This window comes from Eleginops maclovinus, chromosome 6, assembly GCF_036324505.1.
Source record: "Eleginops maclovinus isolate JMC-PN-2008 ecotype Puerto Natales chromosome 6, JC_Emac_rtc_rv5, whole genome shotgun sequence".
NCBI classification, from domain to species: domain Eukaryota; kingdom Metazoa; phylum Chordata; class Actinopteri; order Perciformes; family Eleginopidae; genus Eleginops; species Eleginops maclovinus.
The window spans coordinates 2,379,697-2,400,529 of NC_086354.1; the positions used below are offsets into that span (position 1 = coordinate 2,379,697).

The 20,833-nt window shown below is 39.5% G+C and overlaps 1 protein-coding gene across 1 annotated transcript in view; it reads right to left on the reverse strand.

Moving 5' to 3' along the window:
* The window catches only part of LOC134865453 (disks large-associated protein 1-like), a 138,582-nt gene extending 119,538 nt beyond the window's left edge, over nucleotides 1-19,044 (reverse strand). The window contains exon 1 of the mRNA XM_063884976.1: nucleotides 18,847-19,044. The gene's annotated coding sequence lies outside the window, so the exon portion shown is untranslated. The remainder of the gene's footprint in view (nucleotides 1-18,846) is intronic.
* Nucleotides 19,045-20,833: the final 1,789 nt, after the last annotated feature.

A 20,833-nucleotide genomic window follows, 5' to 3' on the forward strand; every position in this document is an offset into this window, starting at 1 on the left:
CTTTATGGGAGACGCTTAAGGCCTACCTCCGTCTGCAGATAATTGAATACTCTTCCAGGGCAAAAAAAGTAAGGGACACAAAACTCACTGACATCTCACGCTCTATTCTGGAGATTCACAAGCTCTGCTCGTCCTCCCCTTGTCCAACACTTTTTAAAGAAAGGCTGCGTTTACAGACAGAATACAACTTCCTTACCACAGACAGAGCTACACATCTACTTACTAAGTCTCGATTTGCTCTTTATGACTCAGGTGATAAGGCTGGGAAGTTGTGAGCCCAACAGACTGGTCAAGCTCCATCCACTGGTCTTATCCCTAAGATCTATAGTGAAACAGGAGAAATGGTCACTGACCACAGGGACATCAATGATACCTTCAAAGAGTATTACAGCAGTTTTGTCAGGGTTGGGGAAACAGGACCCAAGTGCATTAAATCAAAGGGAAGCAGGTAAGGGTCCAAACAAAAAGCGAGCTTTATTCAAAAGCTGTTGATGAAAACATGAATCAAGGGGAACACAGAACACGAAAACCACTTAGCTTCAGACATGAAGGGCGACAGGAACAGGCAGGTATCTTGGACAAGATCAGGGAAGAAATGACGACGACTGAACAACAGACAAAAGGGAAACAGGGACTAAATACACATGGGTAATCACAAGACAAGAGACAGCTGGAAGAGGGAGGAGAAACACAGGGGCAACAGGTAAACACAATGACACAGTCAGGCACAGGAGGGAAACGCAGACAGGAAGTGAAGCTTAACATGAAACAAGAGGGGAAAACATTTCAAAATAAAACACAACACAAGGACATGACAGACACGAAACAAGGATCATGACAAGTGTATACAGCTCTGAATGTGAAAATCTCTCTCAACAAGCTGCAATTACTCTCTTGCCAAAAAAGGGGCAAAGACCCACTTCAATGTGCCGCCTATAGACCAATCTCCCTACTTAATGTGAATTACAACATTTTATCCAAAAGGGAACTTGGATAAAATTCGTGCCTGAAGAAGATTACCCCACATATAATTTTGCCAGACCAAACTGGCTTCATTTCAAACAGACACTCAAGCGCTAATCTTCGGAGGCTTTTCAATATTGTCTATTCATCTTCATGTTGTTCCCCCAAAATGGTGATATCTCTGGAAGCTGAAAAAGTGTTTGATCGAATTGAATGGCAATATCTATTTTTTACTTTTAAAAAAGTGGATCTGAGGATTCCTTCATTTCATGGATTAAAGTCCTCTACTCTCAAATGCTAGTCGCTGTAATCACTAAAGGTAAACAATCTGAATATTTCCCTCTTGGCAGGGGCACACACCAAGGCTGCTGTTTATCCCCTCTACTGTTCGCCATTGCTGTCGAACCTCTAGCCATAGCTCTAAGACAATTTGAGGACTTCCTGGGTATGATGCAAGGAGGCTTTACACACAAAATATCCTTATATGCTGATGACATTCTCTTATATGTTACAGACCCACTAACATCTTGGTTGGTACACTCTCCACTCAAGAATAATTACAACCTCCTTCCCTCCCTCTCTGACTCTACTTTTGGGGTATGGGACACAAAAGGCATTACATCCATTTGTACTCTGTATCTAGATTGGAAATTTGAAAGGTTTACACAACTATCACAATTATTTAATTTACCACATTCTCCCTTCTACAGATATCTCCAGATTAGACATTTTGTTAAGAAAAATATCTCTTCTTTCCTTGACATCGCAATGAACACAATTGATCCTATCTTTCTTCTCTATAATAGTATAAACAATACTGTTGCTTTATCTGTGCAAAATGTCAGAAGTAGTTGGGAGAATGACGTTGGTGAAGAAATGGCAGACGATCAATGGCAGAAAGTGCTTGAGTTAATACATACCTCTTCCCCATGTGCTAGGCACAGATTGATACAACTCAAAATTGTTCTGAGAGTGCACCTTAGCAAAGCAAGGCTGGCGAAGCTGTTCCCTGATCTAGACCCTTCATGCCCTCGCTGTACCAGTCAACCAGCAGATCACATTCACATGTTCTGGTCCTGTCCCAAGCTCAGCTCATTTTAGGGGCAACATATTTATTGCATATTCCAAGATTTTTTTAAAAGACATCACACCCATCCTGTATGTGCTTTATTTGGCATCACCCCTGAAACCGGCTACCTTAAAGGTAAAACTCAGGCAGTCATAGCATTTCTCTCTTTGATTGCCAGACGCCTAATTCTTCTTTCCACGGGTCCACCGCTGTTATTTATAAAAGTAATAACAGCCTCACAGTTACCACCATGTCACAGTTTTAAGTTACTGCAATGGGAATTTGAATGGGACATCATACTGCAACAATAACATTGATTAATATTAGTATAATGCAGGGTACCTTGCTGTTGCTGCAGCTGTTAGGAGAAAGCAGCAAACCCCCAAAAAGACCGTAGCAATGTTTCATACTTTCCAACCACAGCAGATCTGTGAACAAGATAAATGTCCACTTCATTAAAGAGTGCACTGATGTTTGCAGACAATATATTTCCCCAGCGACAGAACAGCAGACATGACGGAGCATATGGATTCCATAGCCTGCTGCCACTGCGACCCGGCAGTACCGGATGGAGGAGTCTTCATTATGAAGTTTAATCTGTTTGAACCTGAACGTCTGTAATCATCTAGTCAGGTTCACAATGTTAAAGTACAATGGGTCGTATCCTGTGTTCAACTTAAGGTTGTTTCTAAATGAACTGTCTGTGTGACCCGCTAGCCTCTCTGTGCAACCTTGGCAACCAAAGCCAATGTACTGTATTGAGAGAAACAATAGGAGCTGATTTTTCTCAGAGTTCAATGAATGATTCACCTCTTGATCAGAAAGTGAGAAAATCCAGTCTCAGTGGTGATAAGGTTCAGGATGAGGTGATAGAAGCAGTCTGTGTAGAACAGTCTAGAAGGATTGGATGTGAGGGGGCTATATAAAATATATATTTTCCAATAGCTTTTATAATAGTACTATTTTGTTGGTTTTGCTATGTATTCTTCTTTCTGTGTCTTTGTAGGCATCATTTATACCAAAGCAAGTTCCTCATATGTGTAAAGTTACTTGGTAATAAAACCAATTCTGATTTAAAATACAGAACTCTACAAGTGTGTTTGAATAAGTGAAATAAATAAATGACATAGGAAACTAATAAACACTGAGTTTATGCAACTTGAAAGAGTGTTGTGTATTTTTACGCTATGTGAACTTAAAATTAAAGGGAGAGTTTACTGTAAAAGTAAGTCTGAATAACTGAAAACATTTAAGTTAAGTTAATAAACACTTTATTATAGTATGTAGTACAAATATTTAAGCTCTAAAAATATTTTACTTTTAAGTTCATCGTCTCAAAACTTTTAAAGGTCACTGTTACGCAAAATCCACTTTTTCCTGTCTTTTCTACATAAACATGTGCTCCCTCTGTGTTCAGAGACTATGAAAGTTTCAGGAACAAAGACCCCCTCTGTTTTTATCCGGATCCATCTCTATAAAACCTGTCTGAAAATCAGCTGATCAGATTGTGGCCACTTTGTGATGTCACTATGTTTTTGAGGTTGTCCAACCATTAGCCAATAACCAACCAAGGTAACCTCCGCCCACCTTTTCACCTGAATCTCCTCCTAGAGCACCATTGTGTTTTTTAACCAATCACTCCTCAGAGGGGCGTGGCCAGCAGCAGCTCATTAGCATTTCAAGCTACATACATAGAATCAGCACTTTTGGAACAGGGCTGAAACAGAGGGGTTTATGGAATGCTACAATGATCTGTTTGGTGTTTCAGCCAATCAGAGACATGTTCTGTATATATCTGAGACCTGGAATATATTGTTTGAAGAACAGTATAATAGGGGACCTTTAAGTTCTGGTAAAAAAAATGTGGGTTTACAGTGCAGGTAACTGCGCTCTGCCTACTGACGAAAAGTCTGCTCTTCAATCAATGTTTCTGTAGTGTCCGTGGCAATTTGTTGTGAGAAGCTGTGATGTTGTTCCGAATGTTCCCGAGCTCACTGCCAACCCAACCTCTCCTCTGTGAAGTGTTAGTATGAGGTTCGCTGAGAAGGCAATACCGTTCAACTCTGTCAGCTCTCTGCCTGCTCCCGAGGAGAGGACCATGTGCAGTTTGTCTAAATGATGGTGTATGCCTGAACACTGTGTAACACCAGAGACTAGAACAACCAAGGCAAGCCAAATGAATGTTACATACTTTAGCGGAAAACTATTTTCAAACAAACTAAGTTGTGCTGGCAAAAAACACTCATTTTATTTTATTTCCTGACTTGTCTGAGAAGGGAATGTGCCAGGTCTGCTTGAGATAAAAAGCCACAGCCTCAGACTGAACCCAACCACTGTCCTGCTCACTCGGATTATATTTGACACAAAGTAACTTCCGGACAACAAAACAGAATCAATACAGCCTACAAAATGTACGCTTGGACAAGTTTTGCTTGTCACCACCGGGGAAACAGTAAATGATGACCTAAGGAGTGAATGTAGCTTCTTCTTCAAACTGTCCATTCATTTATTTGAAGACCTGAGTTGAAATAGCGCTCTTGTCTGGACACGAGCATTTTTTCCGATGGTTTCCAAAGAGGAGAGACTCATAGAGCACTCTACTCTTGTTTTTGGCTGATTTCTAGTGTTTGAAATTAAAAATATTTCAACCTTTCAGAGAAGCGCAAGTGTTGAAATTTGAGGAAAAAAAGCTTGTTTTTCAGCTGTGTAATTCAGACAGAAACATCATACAAAGACCTAAAACCAATCTATTTACATAGATCTGCCAGAACAGTGGGCCCTGGAAGACGCTGCCGGTAAAAGGAAGCATCTTCTGTCTGGCTATAAATGTGAAACAGCAATGTCAAACATATACAGCTCCGGAAAAAACGAAGAGACCACTCCACATTTTTCTTAAATCTCAATCTCTACATGTATGGCAGCCATTCCAGTGTCTGTTGAATTCCAACACAGAGAAATGTTGTCAGTAGTTTATAGAATACAATACAAAAAAAATCATGTACCTCAAAGACATACCTATAAATAATAAAACCGGAGAAACTGATAATGCTGCAGTGGTCTCTTAATTTTTATTCAGAGCTGTATATAGTAGCACAATATATTTGTTGGGGTTAAATAAAGAGAGATGGCTATTTCCAGTGTGTTTCTGCCAGAAAAGATGCAATGTGGACACACACACACACACACACACACACACACACACACACACACACACACACACACACACACACACACACACACACACACACACACCTGAGTGAATGTATCCCAGAGGAAAATCATGAGTCTCTCTCCATCTCCTGTCTCCTCCCTGCGGGTCTCTCCTCTCATTTGCAGTGGAGCTCATTTAAACACAAACAGCACGATACATCAGCATCACCCTCACTTTAGAAATATCCCTCATCCCATGCACGCACATTCCCTCTCAGGAATACTTCAACTCACTTCCTGTTGACTTCAACCAGCTTTAGTGTTTAAATAAAATTCAGTTTACAGGTCTGTACTAAAGAATATGTTTAGATTGTTCTTGTCGCACAAGTCACTGAGTCACTGTGACAGGCTGCTCATCAGACGGGATACTTCCCTATTTCCCAAGGTCAGTGGGCAACACAAGCACCAGCTGACAAATGGGGAACTACTTTCCCCTATCTCTCTCTCTTACACACACACGCACGCACACACACACACACACACGCATGCACGCACGCACGCACGCACACACACACACACACAGAGGGCACTACCATCCATCAAAGTGATGCCGTCTGGCTGGGCTATCCCCACGATCGCTCTGCCCCACTTTCCATACGAGGCACTTTCCCAATAATACGGTTCAAAGCAGGATTAGCTTATTGTTGACCCACACACAAGCATGAACACAAATGCGCACACACACACACACACACACACACACACACACACACACACACACACACACACACACACACACACACACACACACACCTTTTAGAAAATGCATTAGGAGATTCGGCAAATGCAGTCATCCAAGTGTTATAGAGCAGTGATTCCAAACCTAGAGAGCACTTCATAGGAAGTACAAAAGAGTCATCACAAGAGCCTCTGTGTTTCTCTGAAGGCTCTAGAATGAGTTAGAGAGAATGTACTGCTCCTCACATCACTGTCATTGGAAACAGGATAATTGTTACCTGTCCAATAACTAGCAGCGAATCACAGTTTGATTTACTAACGGTCTGAATTTTGAGCACTTGCTGTCAGGGTTCCTGGACTTTGGAACGATCAGGACTGCAAACGCTCATTTCAATTTTTTAAAAACATTATTTTCTGCTTTTAAATTTGCTTTTATGTGTTTTTATTTAACTGTTTGAACTATCTTCTGTCGTAAACTGAAAATGCATCTGTTTCGATTGCATCTTGGCAATTGTAAAAAAACACTTTATAGAGTTAGCTTAGGCCTTGAAACAAATTCACCAGTGCTTACAATGGTGGGACTTGCTTAGCATTGTAAGAACTGAATATATCTACACTTTCTTTGTTGTTCAGAGTTTGATTCTCTATGTGTATTGCATTTATTGTAAGTCGCTTTGGATAAAAGCGTCAGCCAAATTACATGTAATGTAATATATTTCAGTTTGTGACTGTCTGTGTTATAAAAGGTTTTGAGTTGATTTTATTTTTTGCGTTTCTATTTGTTGTGTTTTTTTATACAAAGCACTTTCAAACTGTTTGAAAGTGCTACAAATATAGTTTATTATCTTTTTCTATATTTGAAAGGCTGTTAGAAAAAAACTGTATTTAACAAAAAGGTTCAGTTAAAATCAAAATGATGAGTCAATACGTAGCAATGACAGGGAATTGTTCTTTAGAGCAACACTTAAAACAAATCTATGATTCAATATTTGAGCTTTACACAAACATACTTTCTACAAACTTACTCTGGATTTTCATGCCAAATACAGATCTAGAGAGACCACACTCTTTGGGTTAGCAGCAACATCTACAGTTTATCTTCCGTCAATGATGCTCATTAACAATACAGAGACATCTACACCAGTCTTACCTCATACTGTTTCTTCGAAGTATGGAGAAGTCGAGCCAAGTTCTATCCTTTTAATAGACATGACAAAATAAATTGCACTTTTGTGGTTTTGCAAATAATTCATTTTAAATGACTTGTTATTTACCATAAAAAAAGAGATTTCATCAAGATATTTCACACTACTGCTACTGTTGTTAAAACAGCATATTTACATGTGCAATTTGAGCCTCTTATACACCCTGAAAAAACTGAAACGGAAATGAAATGTATTATGACAACAGATTGCATCTAACTGTATTAGGTTAGTTGAAAGCAATAATATTAAGATCAGATAGGTTCAAATGAATATTATTTCATCCAACTAACATAATACAGTTATGTGCAATCTGTTGACATAACACATTTAATCAGAGTCAACGTTTCAGTTTTTCAGTGCACCGTTCAGGTTAAACAGTAACAATACATTTCTCAAGTTTTGTTTACTGCTGGTCAGTAGCAAGATAAACTGCAGCTATACACATTGGCACTCACGCATGCGCGCAACCAAACTCATAAATATCTTACAGACAACAATGAGGGCTCAGAACCTTCTCAAGCTGTCTCCCTAAAACCCAGCAGGACTTTCTCCCTATCATACACGATCACTTGACAGTATCAGAACTGAAGCATTACTAACAACACTATTTCCAAATGTATATCTTGATCTACCTGCATCATGTCATTTTTGTCAAAATGACAGCATTTTTGTATTGGCTATAATGAGAAACATATAAAAGTCCAACCCCCAACATTATGAATCAAAGTCAATTGTATATGTGAGGCTCCAGAGCTTAATCAAATGTATTATGCCAACAAAGTACATATCATTGTATTAGGTTAGTTGAAAGCAATAATATGAAGTTGAAAAAAAAGATATATTCAACTTGATATTATTGCTTTCAACTGCCCTAATACAATTATGTGTACATTATTGACATAACACATATCATTAAAGCCAACCTTTCAGTTTTTTCAGTGTCCTCCTTAGGAAAGGGGGTGGGGGTGGAGGGCAACAGAGGGAGGCGTTGGCAGAGAGGGCATCAGAGTCAGCCTTCAATATGATGGGAATATAAAATGCAAGGAGGCTTCTGCTGGACCAAACATCTAGAGGTTATGTATAATTTATAAGAGTACACCAAAATACTCTCACTAAAGATAAGACATGGCAGCACAGGGGAGCAGAGGGAGGAGAAACAGAAGCGGGAGAACAGGGAGGAGAAACAGAAGGGGGAGCAGAGGGAGTTTCTTTAGTGCAATGTGAGAGGTTTTGGATACGGTTAGTTGGCACGATGTATATTTCAGGGTATGCATTATCGCGTCAATACCAGTCAGAGTCACTTTTCTTCATGTGTTTCATGTGTACATTCTAAAAAAGCCACAGAAGACCTGAAAGGTGGTTACCGTTGGTTACATACAGTGTGGTGGTATCACCCAGTCAATACAGTTCCTCTGCATGGACTGCAGTTCTGATATGCACTGTGCACGAGCAATGCAAAGTGACATCAGAACAAGGAGGCCTGAGGCTCTCCCAACATCACAGCCCGGTCAAATTACTGTAATTATTATAGACCACACAGAGGGATTGAGGAGTACTCTTAAAGAGGACCAATTCAGGAGTTAACCTTCACCTCCAAACACATGGAGCTGTTGTTCCAAATATCACTCTTACAGTGTGCTCACACCGGATGCAAAGAGAAGATTTACATCGCTTTACTCGTGCAAGTTTGACTGCGGTATCATTTGTCTTTATTAGCATCAATCAAACTAAATGCGGGCTTATCTCAATGTACAAAACAAGAAGAGTAGAACACATCACCCCAGTTCTAAGATCGCTGCACTGGCTACCAGTAGCTCACAGAATTGATTTTAAAATGTTATTGCTAACTTATAAAGCATTGAGTGGTTTGGGACCCCAATATATGTCCAACATGCTGCTCTGTTACGAGCCACCCAGAGCTCTATGATCATCGGGGGCGGGCTTACAAGTTGTACCCCAGCTCAGAACCAAACACGCTGAAGCTGCTTTCAGTTTTTATGCACCGCACAATTGGAACAAACTTCCAGAAAACCTAAGGTCTTCACCAACCCGGAGTTCTTTTAAGTCGAGGCTAAAAACCTAAACCTACAGCCTAAAAATAGGCTAGAAACGTTTATTGCGTAGCTGTCAACCCGGTGCCGGTAAACAGCTTTTACAGCAAGGAGATTATTCTGCTGCTGGTGATGGAATAGGTAAAAAAAACAGGAAATTGAAGGAGCTCATTTGGGAGACCAGCCAAATGAATACCTTGCATCCCGGGACAGCACGAGGCTGCGGACATGATTACAGATGAACAGAAAAAAGGTAGCAGAGTAAGCTGTGATGAAGAAAGAGACCCAAATCCACAGCTGGCAACCATGCGCCTCGACTAGGAATGGGATGGTGACTGCAGGAAAAAACACAAGCATGTAGCACTACACTGAAAAAACTGAATCGTTGACTTTAATTAAATGTATTATGTTATTTAAACTGAATATTATTGCTTTCAACTAACCTAATACAATTATGTGGAACCTGTTGTCAATGTTTAATTTTTTTTAAGTGTATGTAAACAGATTTCACATAACAGTATTAGGTCAGTTGAAGGCAATAACGTGAAGTTTGAATAACAAATATATTCAACTAAATAGTATTGCTTTCAACTAACCTAATACTGTTGTGTGAAATCTGTTGGCATTAAACATTTCATTAGAGTTTTTGCAGTCGAACTCGGACCTTTGCACACTTCTCATTCTATTATCCAATTGGGAAAATAACCTGCCTTATCTCACAGATTTTAGAGCTATATGGGGAAGGAAGTAATGAGAACCATGGCATAACTGGGTATTATCTCCAAAAAATGGTGAGAAGATCAGATGGTTTGGTATTCCGAGCAGTGTTAAGCTTTCTTAAGATTGACCTATATTATATTTTAGGAAGTGAAACTATCGTTCAGATATCAAACGGTACATTGGGCGCTGGAAGACCACTCTGAATGAGGATTGTAACGTTGTTAAACTCTGCTCTCGTGAACTCGCCTGCTTAGGGACCTGATGAGGGAGAGAGTGGAAGTTAAGGAGGATATAGGTCATGTAATATTCTCTTTTGACGATAGGTGAATTGTGGATCTCCTTACATCGGACTAATGAAATCCCTGCAGAACTTGGTTTCAGACTAAAATTGTTGCCATGAGATAGTCAACTAATTTCCTAAGTTTGTTGCAGAGTCGAAGTGAGGGGGAATTGTTTGTTCTGAGATTGCGTGGATGCAAAACAGGACAAACGGGTCTGCAGGGCAGGAAGGCATTTAAAAACGCATGACAGGAAAAGGGGAGCTGGATGTGTGGGCCTGAATATCCAAGATTATAGCAGATGGTGGAAAACCTTGCAGCATCAGTACTCTCTTCTTTGTCGTTCTGGAATTATTCAGATTCTTTAAACCTTTGTCATGATGGAGATTAAGAGGTTCCATCTCAAGTAACGCACAGCTGGAACTAATATTAATAATGCCTCCATTCTACCAAAGAGACACTTGACAAGTCACAACGTCTTCTTTGACAACTGTATGTTCCTCTTGAGTTCTGTCACGTGTAACCCCCACGCAACAGCTCTGCACACACCACTAAAGGACCAATACTGCACTGAGGGTTACGTTTAAATTCAAAGGTAGAGAAGGGGTCATTTAGAATTTCGCAGTCTTCTTTTAAGAAATTATTTTTGCTAGTATTCTGTAGTATGACTAGCATACTTCAGAAAGATATCTGAAAAAGAAAAGAGAGAATTCAAATTGAATCAAGCTTAAATGGTCACACATGCTTTATTCTGACTCTGCTTTTAGTGTAGAAAACAGGTCACTAACTAACCTTTTGTAGCTTGTAAGACTTAGTTTTACAAGGCCAAACCTTAGCCTATTGCTAATTAACAAGATAAGTCTGTAAGAACTGTTAGCTAGCTTCCATGGGTGAGCATTCACAGAGAAAGTCTTTCTATCTGTTTAGAATTGTGTTTGGATTCAAGACATTCAATTTAATTAGAATTTCTGTTAAAGCTGCCACAGAAAGCATCTATCTGGTATTTGAAATTGTTCTCTGATGTCTACAAAGAAGCTATATAACTTATGTTGATCCAAAAAATGTCCAGATGCAGTTTTACAGACCCATTTACAACCCTATGATTTGGTCCTAGAATGCAACAAGCTGAATGGCGTTATTTGGGGGCTCATTTAAATAATGATGACGAGCTCTGCTCTGATTGGCTGGTTTACAAGGAGCAATCCATGGCTGCCTCAGAGCCCACAGAAGTAAGTGAAGTTCACTGAGAGATGAACCATGGAGGCTATTGGCATCCAACCTTACATGTTTGAGCCTTTATCGGAGGAGGAAACCGATTAATTTGAAGAACAGCCAGTTGGTCGGAGATTGGAGAGCAACGGTACGGAGTGGTAAGTGTTAGCGTTACGTGTTTCCAGCAGCTGGTGTATGCAAATGTTGGGGCTGGACTACCGTGTGTTACGTCACACACAGGGATTGTTGTAATTTGCCCGTTTTACTGCTGTGATTTGCATATTCATGATTTGCACGTGAAGGAGGAAATAATGGTGTTTGAGGTTCACAGTATGTCAGTTCAATGTAACAAACTCTCCTTATTCAACTATGCCAAGGGAAATACAGTTTTCCATTCTATGGCACCTTTGATTCAGAGTAAGCTAAAGCCGGTAACAATGTCTCTTTGCATTGTAGGTCAGTGATTTACCAAGTTCGCAACAATGCCTAGCTAGTTAGCGGGCTATGTAGGTAGCATGATCAGCCACGTTAAGCTAAATAAAAGAGAGATGTTAGTTTTTGAGTCTCTGTACCATCTATATTTACTGCAGCAGTTAAAAGGCTGATTTAGAACTACTTTTCTGAGGTTTTTGCTAGCTAATTTGCTAAAAAGTAGCATTTTCAAATCAAGAGTGGCATGAAATGCAAATACAAAACAAACTTTTAAAGACATTTGAATAAATAAAATCATTAAGTTCTATGAAATCTTTTTTATAAAACAAAGATGAAATATTTTCAAGGTCTTATTAAACAATGTACAATATGAGCATCACAATACAAACCCAACCAGAAAACTACTATACAGTGCCCGGGGAGCAGTGTGGGTGTCTGCTCCCTTGCTCCAAGGACACCTCAGCAGAACCTAGGATGCAAAGAGACACATCTTCGGGGACCTGTATCAGCGACCCCCCAGATGGCAAGCCAAGTCTCTATGGCCTGAGCAGTGGGATAATATAACTGAGTATGGCAGCAGCACAACACTTTGTCCTACATGTACCTAATGGACACAACTTCACAAATGAACATTACCACCAATAAGTACACATTTGAAATATAAATCATCTCATTTACTTATAAAGTTGTTCTCTCTATCTTTCAGTTTGATTCAGTGTTTAACTGTCATTCTTTGCTCATTGACCAATCTACAGTATCTTACACAATGAAGGCAACCTGGGATGCCCCCATGTAAATCAGGACATTGCAATCCTTCAGAGGGTTTTACAAAATGTCTAAATTCTGCTTATTCCAAATAGTCTGACTCATTAATTACCATTTGACTATCACCTAGAGCTCAACCCTTTCAGTCGGACTGTTCACTCTCAGTAAGGAGATAATACACATTTGAAAATTCAAGTCTTTTTACGTAGACATTTGACTTTTTTCATATCTGTTTCCAGTTCTCCAGCTGCGGAGTGGAAGTGGTGAAAAGGAAATTATGCAGTGGTAAAAGAAGGTAACATTAACACCTGGGTAAGCTATTTTCATTGTCATAAGTTTTGTAAATTATTGCTCTTTGCCGACTTTCGTATAAATGCTCTCTTCTTTTGTGGGCGCCAGCTTGTAACTCTTGTACTCTTACTGGAAAAAAGCTCCACGATTTTCTACCTATTCCATGAAGAACAGCAACCATGCAAAAGTTATTGTCCATTGAGATGTTTTTCCATCCCCAGTTTTCTGAAGGAGATGGGAATTGCGAAAAGGCTTTCTGGGAAGTTAAATAAATAAAAAAGCCAAATGAGGGAGGTTGAAGGAAACTATCATCCCTAAAAAATCAGTAAACATCACACATGGAATGGAAGAAAGAGTGGAGGAGTGACAGGCCACTCAAACAGAACTTGTAATGTCATATTTTAAGTGTTGAGCGACTCATTGTGTTCACACGACATGTGTTGTCTAGGCAGCACATCAAAACCAAGAGCTGTGAACGTACCAACAGGGATTCACCCGGACACCACGAGTGACTCATCAACAAACTAATGTATTAAAGTTTGAAGAAGGTCAAGGACGAACTGTTCTCGCAAACTGCACTCGAGAAAGCAGACAAAAGCATCCCAGATTCATCAGCACATCTATTTCCTCTGAGTGTTGTCATTCATGCAAGGTTTTTTAAAAGCATATAAATAATTCTGGTGGTGGTAAACCCAGAGGTCAGCTTCCGAAGTAAGCAGGTAACACTTAAGAAACACAACAAGACTAGCAGTAATTCTAGAAACTCTTGATGGATACCACTTTCTGTGAGCAGTCATGGGTTGTGAGAAACTGTTGAAAGGTTGGAAGGTGATATACTTGAGCATAGAGTGATAATATCCAAGGGTGGAAAACAGTATTCCAGGTATGGTATAAGATCCATGACATCTTTACTGCAGGATTTAACCCAAGAACTACCCAGGACAGACCTTAAAATAATCTTTATTCAAATCATTAGTTCTTAAACTCCTACATTTATTTAGCTGAGCCAAAATGGAAGTGACGTAGCAGCTAGGAGGCAGGGTTAAGGGAAACGTAGGCACTGCATTAAAAAAAATAAAAACTAATTTAAACTAAAACTAATTCCTTCTTGCTGTACTCTAAAATGACCCAAAAACCTGCTTGCAGCAATGCTGTTTGGCTTGTTTACATGACGTAAATGTTGTATTGCTTTAGTATCTTTTCGGAGTACCAAAATGTGTAGTTTACATGTTGAAATAAAGAAAATCTTCTAAAAAATGTAGATTATTGGCTTTTGGTTTCTACAACAATAGTCTGTAGCCTGACCGTAAATCCTGTGACTACAGGTGTTGCTAACAAATACATGCAATACAGTTTTATTTTGAACTGAAAAAGGTGCCCCCACCACTTAAACAAAGTGAAGCCCAGGACTAAAACAGTTTGTGAAGCCAGTTAGCTCATGTTAGCTACAGCAACAACAATGTCTATGTTATTCTGAATCAATCTAGTGGAGGTTGCTGTTATATATACACAGGTCACGAACTAACCGTATGTAGCTTTTACAATGCTAAACTAAGCTTACTGCTACTTAACGTGAAGAGTATGTGTAAGAACGGTTAGCTAGCCTCCATGGCTGTGCATTCACAGAGAAAGTCTCTCTATCTTGTTTATGTTTAAAATGTGTTTTTTCTTTGTCAAACCTCTATAAAACATTTACAATACTGCTAAAGTAAATGAAGTTGCTACTGTTTTCAGTTCAGTAGTAGAATTCAGAGTAAGCTAAAGCCGGTAACAATGTCTCTTCACGTTGGTACTGAGTGATTAACCAAGATCACAACAATGCCTAGCTAGTTACCAGGCTATGTAGTTAGCATGTTCAGCCACGTTAAGCTAAATTGATAAGAGGTGTTAGTTTCTGGCACTAAATTCAAATATTAAAGCAAACTTTGAAGACATTTGAATAAATGATTTATTTTTAGAGTTAAATAAAAGTTATATTTTTAAAAAAGTTACACAACAAAGATGAAATTAATTTCAAAGTTTTACCAAAGAATGTACAATATCACTTTTGGAGCAACACAATGCAACGCCAACCAGCAAAACACTGCAGTTAAAAATCATTCAGATACAGATTCCTGGTTGATTACTTTGTAACATGAATGTTGTTTTTATATTTGTATACATCACAACGAAAGACAAAAGTTTCCAGCAGTGGCTCAGTCAGTAGGGGCTTGGACTGGGAATCGTAGGGTCGCCGGTTCAATCCCCAAACAAACTTGAAATATGGAAAGTGGACTGCTACTTGGAGAGGTCCCAGTGCACCTCCTAGGCCCTGCTGTGGTGCCCTTGAGCAAGGCACCCGACACCTCCAATCCCCCCCTCCCCATTGCTCCCCGGGCGCTGCACAATAGCTGCCCACTGCTCCTAGTACTAGGATGGGTTAAATGCAGAGGACCGATTTCACTGTGTGTGCTCTGCTGTGTGCATGTATGTGACAAATAGAGGGTTTCATCCTCCGATTCTATCTATACTATCTAACTAGGTATAATACCACAGCTTTACAAGTGTAACAATCCAGGTTGCAGTTATTTTGGTGTCTTAAACCGTTCTGTTACTCTAACTGATTTTTTCAATGGTGTTCCAACCATGCCTGAAGCAACACCTCCACACCAACGCAGTGCCTTACTTTATTTTAACACTTGCCAACCCTATGGGCATACATACACAACCAGTCGGGCTGCTATGTGGGTCGATTTCATAAGCTAAGCAACAGTTTCTCAGAACATAAATGCTAGAGTGACAGAACCAAACAATTGCTCGATAGTTTAGTTTGCCCAGAGTTATTTTTAAACCCAAAATGTATAAACTATAAATGGTATGGAGCTAGCACAGTGAAGTTAAATGTTGCTGCAGAAAACAATTGGCACTAAAAACAAATCCCTAACTGAAGACCTGAAAATTGGCATTGAAGCAGCATTTTTTTTACAGGTTTTTGTTGCACCGATTAGTTTTCAAATCAAAAACATTTTTTATAGTTTCTCAGTTTCAAGGGTGATAATCCCCATGATAACAAACTGTTTTGGGTAAGTAACTGTATACTGTAGGTGTACTGGTTTTCAATGATTTGTATGAAAAATTATTTAGTGAATTTTCAAATTACCAAAATAATGAATTACTAGTTAAAGTAATTGTTGTGTTACTTCCAAATATCTGCTTATTTTCTCTTATTAATGAAACATGGCAGACAGGTATAAATGCACCTGTGATGCACACAGCTGGGAACAGTGCTGGAAGGTTTGATAATTAAATACAGATAAAGTTGGTCAACTATCACTGTTGGCACAGCTAGACTGTTTCATAATTGAAAGTGTTTTGGCAATATATTTGAAATGACTAGGTTAGCTACATTAGCTATCTACGAGCAGATTTGCAAAACAATTTGAAGTAATCATGCAATCACATTGTTAAAATAAGCAAATAAAACATACATTTCTGGTATGTGTCCAACAACAGAGACAGTTGGCCAACTGTATAATCCCTGAACATCAACAAGCGCTCCAGTCCCAGCTGTATGCGTCACTTTAGTGTCCCCTGGTTTCTGTTGTGTTCTGAGCTTCTTGCAGTGTTTTAATAAACGATGTGCATGATTCTTCCAGTTGGTGAATGTTTTCTAAATGCTGCGTATGTGTTGTCAAGTTGGTGAGGATGCTTTTTATATGCATGTGTTTTGGCACATTAGTGTTTTTATAGTTTCATCGTTTTTTAAACTGCAGTGCCTTTCTCCAAATGGAAATTTCTTCGGAAATTCTAGCGCATTTGCACCTGACGCCACTGTAGTCTGTAATAGACCATAAGCTTGAGAATTATATGACACAACGCTGTATGCTAATCTCAGGTTGTCTTGAAAACATTACATCGCTGCTTCTGACTGACCTTAGATCATAACCCTGTAGAGATGCTTTACTGTTTTGCTGGAGCTTTTTGTGTTGCCAACCTGCTGTTCCGTAGACTCAGTTGAATGAGAGGAGAGCTTGTATTCATGCAGGGCTAAAGTCAGTCTGAACGCAGCAACAGTTTTGGAATTCTTGAAGGCTTTGAAATGTAACAGTGAAATACAAGCTTTTAACTTTCTTATCAGAGAGCTGGATTTTCTCCTGCTGACATTCTTTTTTTTTTAAAAGCCTATTATAGCAAGCTAGACTTCCCAATGTCTTAAGGTTGAACCTACCAAAACACAAAAGCATATATTATATTTTCAATAACCACAATTACCAAAATAGTTGAGATCAATCGACTAACTGGCCTTTTATTTAAAAAGTGTGTCCTTGTTTCTTTTCTATCCTATGATAACATTTTATCAAATTTAGCACCACACAAAATGTAATTGATCCTTTTCATGTTCAATTTTATAATCACTTTTTATAGAAATGTATTAATGCATAACAATATGACACCGATGTGTAAAAACAAAACAAACAAAGACTATGACAACACTTGTGCAACAACACTTATGTGCAATATGTTCTATAAAATCATTATAGCTACCGGCTGCTAATTCTTAGGTTTTCCATTCCAACAATAATCTGTATGTTATGTGAATATATAGTTTAAACATGTTTGTATCTACCGCTGTAATAACCCCGCTACCACACAGTATTTTACAATGTCACAATTGTTTTTTTTTATGAATACAGCTTACTTACTTATTTTCCTTTTATGTGTACTTCTCTGTTATTTAATTGTATCTGTATGCCTTTAACTAACAGTGGGTTATTTTTATTCGTCTCTATCTTTATTGCTGTAACAATGTAAATTTCCCATTTGTAGCACGAATAAAGGAATTCTGATTCGGAAAATAGTAAAATGTTGAATGCAAAAACCCTGAATTATACAGGAGCCCCGTCCTTTAAGAAACCCTAGAAGAGGGTGATGTTCTGGTACTGATTCACCTTTTCTCGTTGAGTGGGAATAATCCAACATGAATCCTCTCTGAGCCGACACTCTGCCCACACTCTTATCATTACCAGTTGGTCTTCTTGAATTAGAAGCATGCTGGGATCTGCTTGTCCTCTCATCCTCAGCCACAGGCGACAACTGATGCTCACTCCTCTGAGCTCACAACTTCTCACTGAGGCGGAAGATAGAGAGCACATCCTCACTAAGAAATGACTGCAACACACAGCACTCCTGACATCACATCAGCCTTACACATGACAGCTCAGGCTAGGCTTATCATTCTAAAAGCAACCATGTGTGATCAATGTATTTTCCTCCATAACAACCCTTCATCCAGCTGTGCTGCATGCCAGCCTTCACCCTGACAGAATCAAGGAGGTATTGCAGCATGTGTCGGGGACCCCCTGTCGGGGTGTCGTTATGACATGGAGCGAATGTCACTTTACATTTGACCATTTACTTAAAGCCACTTACGCAAACCCAGTATGTTGCGATATTCAATATTCCTAATGTCGCCTTCAATGATCAATGCACGTTGGTTTAAAATGCTTTTTGTCAACATTATATTATCTTTAAAAAAACGTTCGCCTACTGTGTGGTATTGAGCTGTGACAGTGTCAATCAATTCAGAAACTTTATTGAAAATATCTAGCGTTGTGTACTAGCTTATCTTTAAAGATGTTCAGAGAATAGTCTATTTTTTCCGATATATTTGTATAGGGCATTACGTGACGTTTCAATCTGAAAATCAGTACGGCCACATTTAATTGCCAGAGATGTAAAAACGCAGCGTGAACATCCCCACGCGCGAGAATGGCACGCATAAAGAATGCAGTTGATGCTTCCTTTAACGCCAATGCAGCTGAGCGCACCGTTAATGGGAAGCATGCTGCCGTTAATGAAGGCTGCAAAACACACCGTTATCAATTGACATTTCATTCCCGGTGTGAGTCATTTCGTCAACAGGCGTATCGATAAGCTGTTGAATTGCGACGCGCTCGAGCCTGAATCTACATACAGGTTTAAAGCGCCCTTACCTTGATGTGGCACCTCTTCACACCATCGCTGCACGCGGGGACCGGCTCATACATCCAAAAGCACGTCCGTTTCTGAGGAGAGGCGACCACTACACAGAGTCACCGGAGGAATGTTTTAGTGTGCACGTGAGTGTGCGTGCGTGCGTGTGCGTGCGAGCGAGCGTGAGTGAGAATGTGGGGGCATCAAGTGGCGCAAGCCTGTGCTCCGTGATGAGCGGCAAGTTAGACAGTCAGCCCCAATGACTCCGGAAACCGGGCGATTTAGCCCTACAAAATAAAAACGTAGATCCTTTATCAATAAAACTTGCTTCTGCAAGATTATCTGATGTGTCACCAGATTAGTTATTATAATCTTATTATTAACAGCTTTGTCCAAACCAGGAAAGATTAAAAAGGCCCTTTCATGTAGTGGTGGGCGAGATATGGTATTTACTTTATGCATCGCTACATCAAAATCATAAACTGTATAAATAATGGACGTGGTATCCGTGACGTCACCCAGGTTTGTGAAGAGCCGTAATGAAGCTCAAAGTGAGCGACTCCTATGGCAAGCCCTTTTAACATGTAATAGCTACATTTGACTATCGGGAATTAACATTGTAAATGTCAACAACGTCTTTCTGACTAGTCGTAATTACATTTTGGATAGTTGGAACTGTCATTCAAGATATCTACAACGTCATTTCGCCTAGACAAAACCCCAGTTACAGATATCTTCAACGTCATTTCGCCTCGTTAAAACTTAATTTAAGATATCTGAAAATGAACATGTAGATATCTTGAATTAAGGTGAATTAAAGATATCTTGAAATGGAATTATCACTAGTCAGAATTGTAGATATTGCAAACTGGAATTAAAGATGTCTACAATTCAGTTGCAGATATCTGTAATTCGCATTTTGGACATCTGCAACGGAGTTGTAGATAGCTGTAATGAGAAACCCCATACACATGAATGGCAAACGTGACGTCATTTCTCCTAGGAGGAATGTCTTTGTGGATATCTGAAATGACAATTATGGATAGGAAGAATGTAGTTGCAGATATCTGAAATGTTAATTTTGACTAGGCAAAACTGAATTACAGATATCTGCAACACATATCCAGTCTATCTATTAAATGTTAAAAGGGCTTGCCATACGACTCCCACCGTCGATTTCTTCTCAGTCTACCTCCCGCCCGCTCCCGGCTAATCCAAATATGGACATAGGGTTTGAGCTGAAGCGGGCGTGGCTACTGACACACGCCCATCTAGCTCGAAGGCTAACCCACGGCTAATTAGCTAGCTAACGACCTAACCTAACAAGTGAGTGCACGATACTTTACATTCCATGGAGCAGACACTGATAATTAGTGCTAACGGTGCTAAAAAATAAATAAAATAATAATAAAAGTTCACTTACCAAAAAAGTTGGAGACCAGACTTCTTGGACGGTCTGTTAGTACAGTCAATCGCACAGCAAGCCATATTATGCCTGGTTTTTTCATTCAAAAGGTACCAACACCACCAACATGTCCAACATGTCCAACAGGTCAAGTGCAGTGACTGTTAGCGGAGCTAGCAGAGCAGACAACTAGCGGCTAGCGCCCACTGACGGCTCTAACCTGTCAATCAAAGCGACCACGCCCTTAATTATGCATAACTTTAAGCCTTAATATAATTAAAACGGGAGAGTTATACAGAAATTCACCCTCCTCACAGTTGTCATGAATAGGGAAATTACCTATAGAGACCAAAAGCAATGTTTGTACCACGCTGTAAACATGTTTATTTCTGCTGTAAAAATTGGCATTTTAACATGGGGGGTCTATGTAAATTGCTCTGTCTTGGAGCCAGGCCACGCGGCCATTCGATGAACTGTTTTTGGCACTTTCGTATGTGTTTCACTTCTCAGCCCCGGAGGTTGCCCCTTGATCAAAACACATGGTAACAATTTTGCTAACAAGAAAAACAAAGATAAAACTAATGAATACAAACAAGAATAAT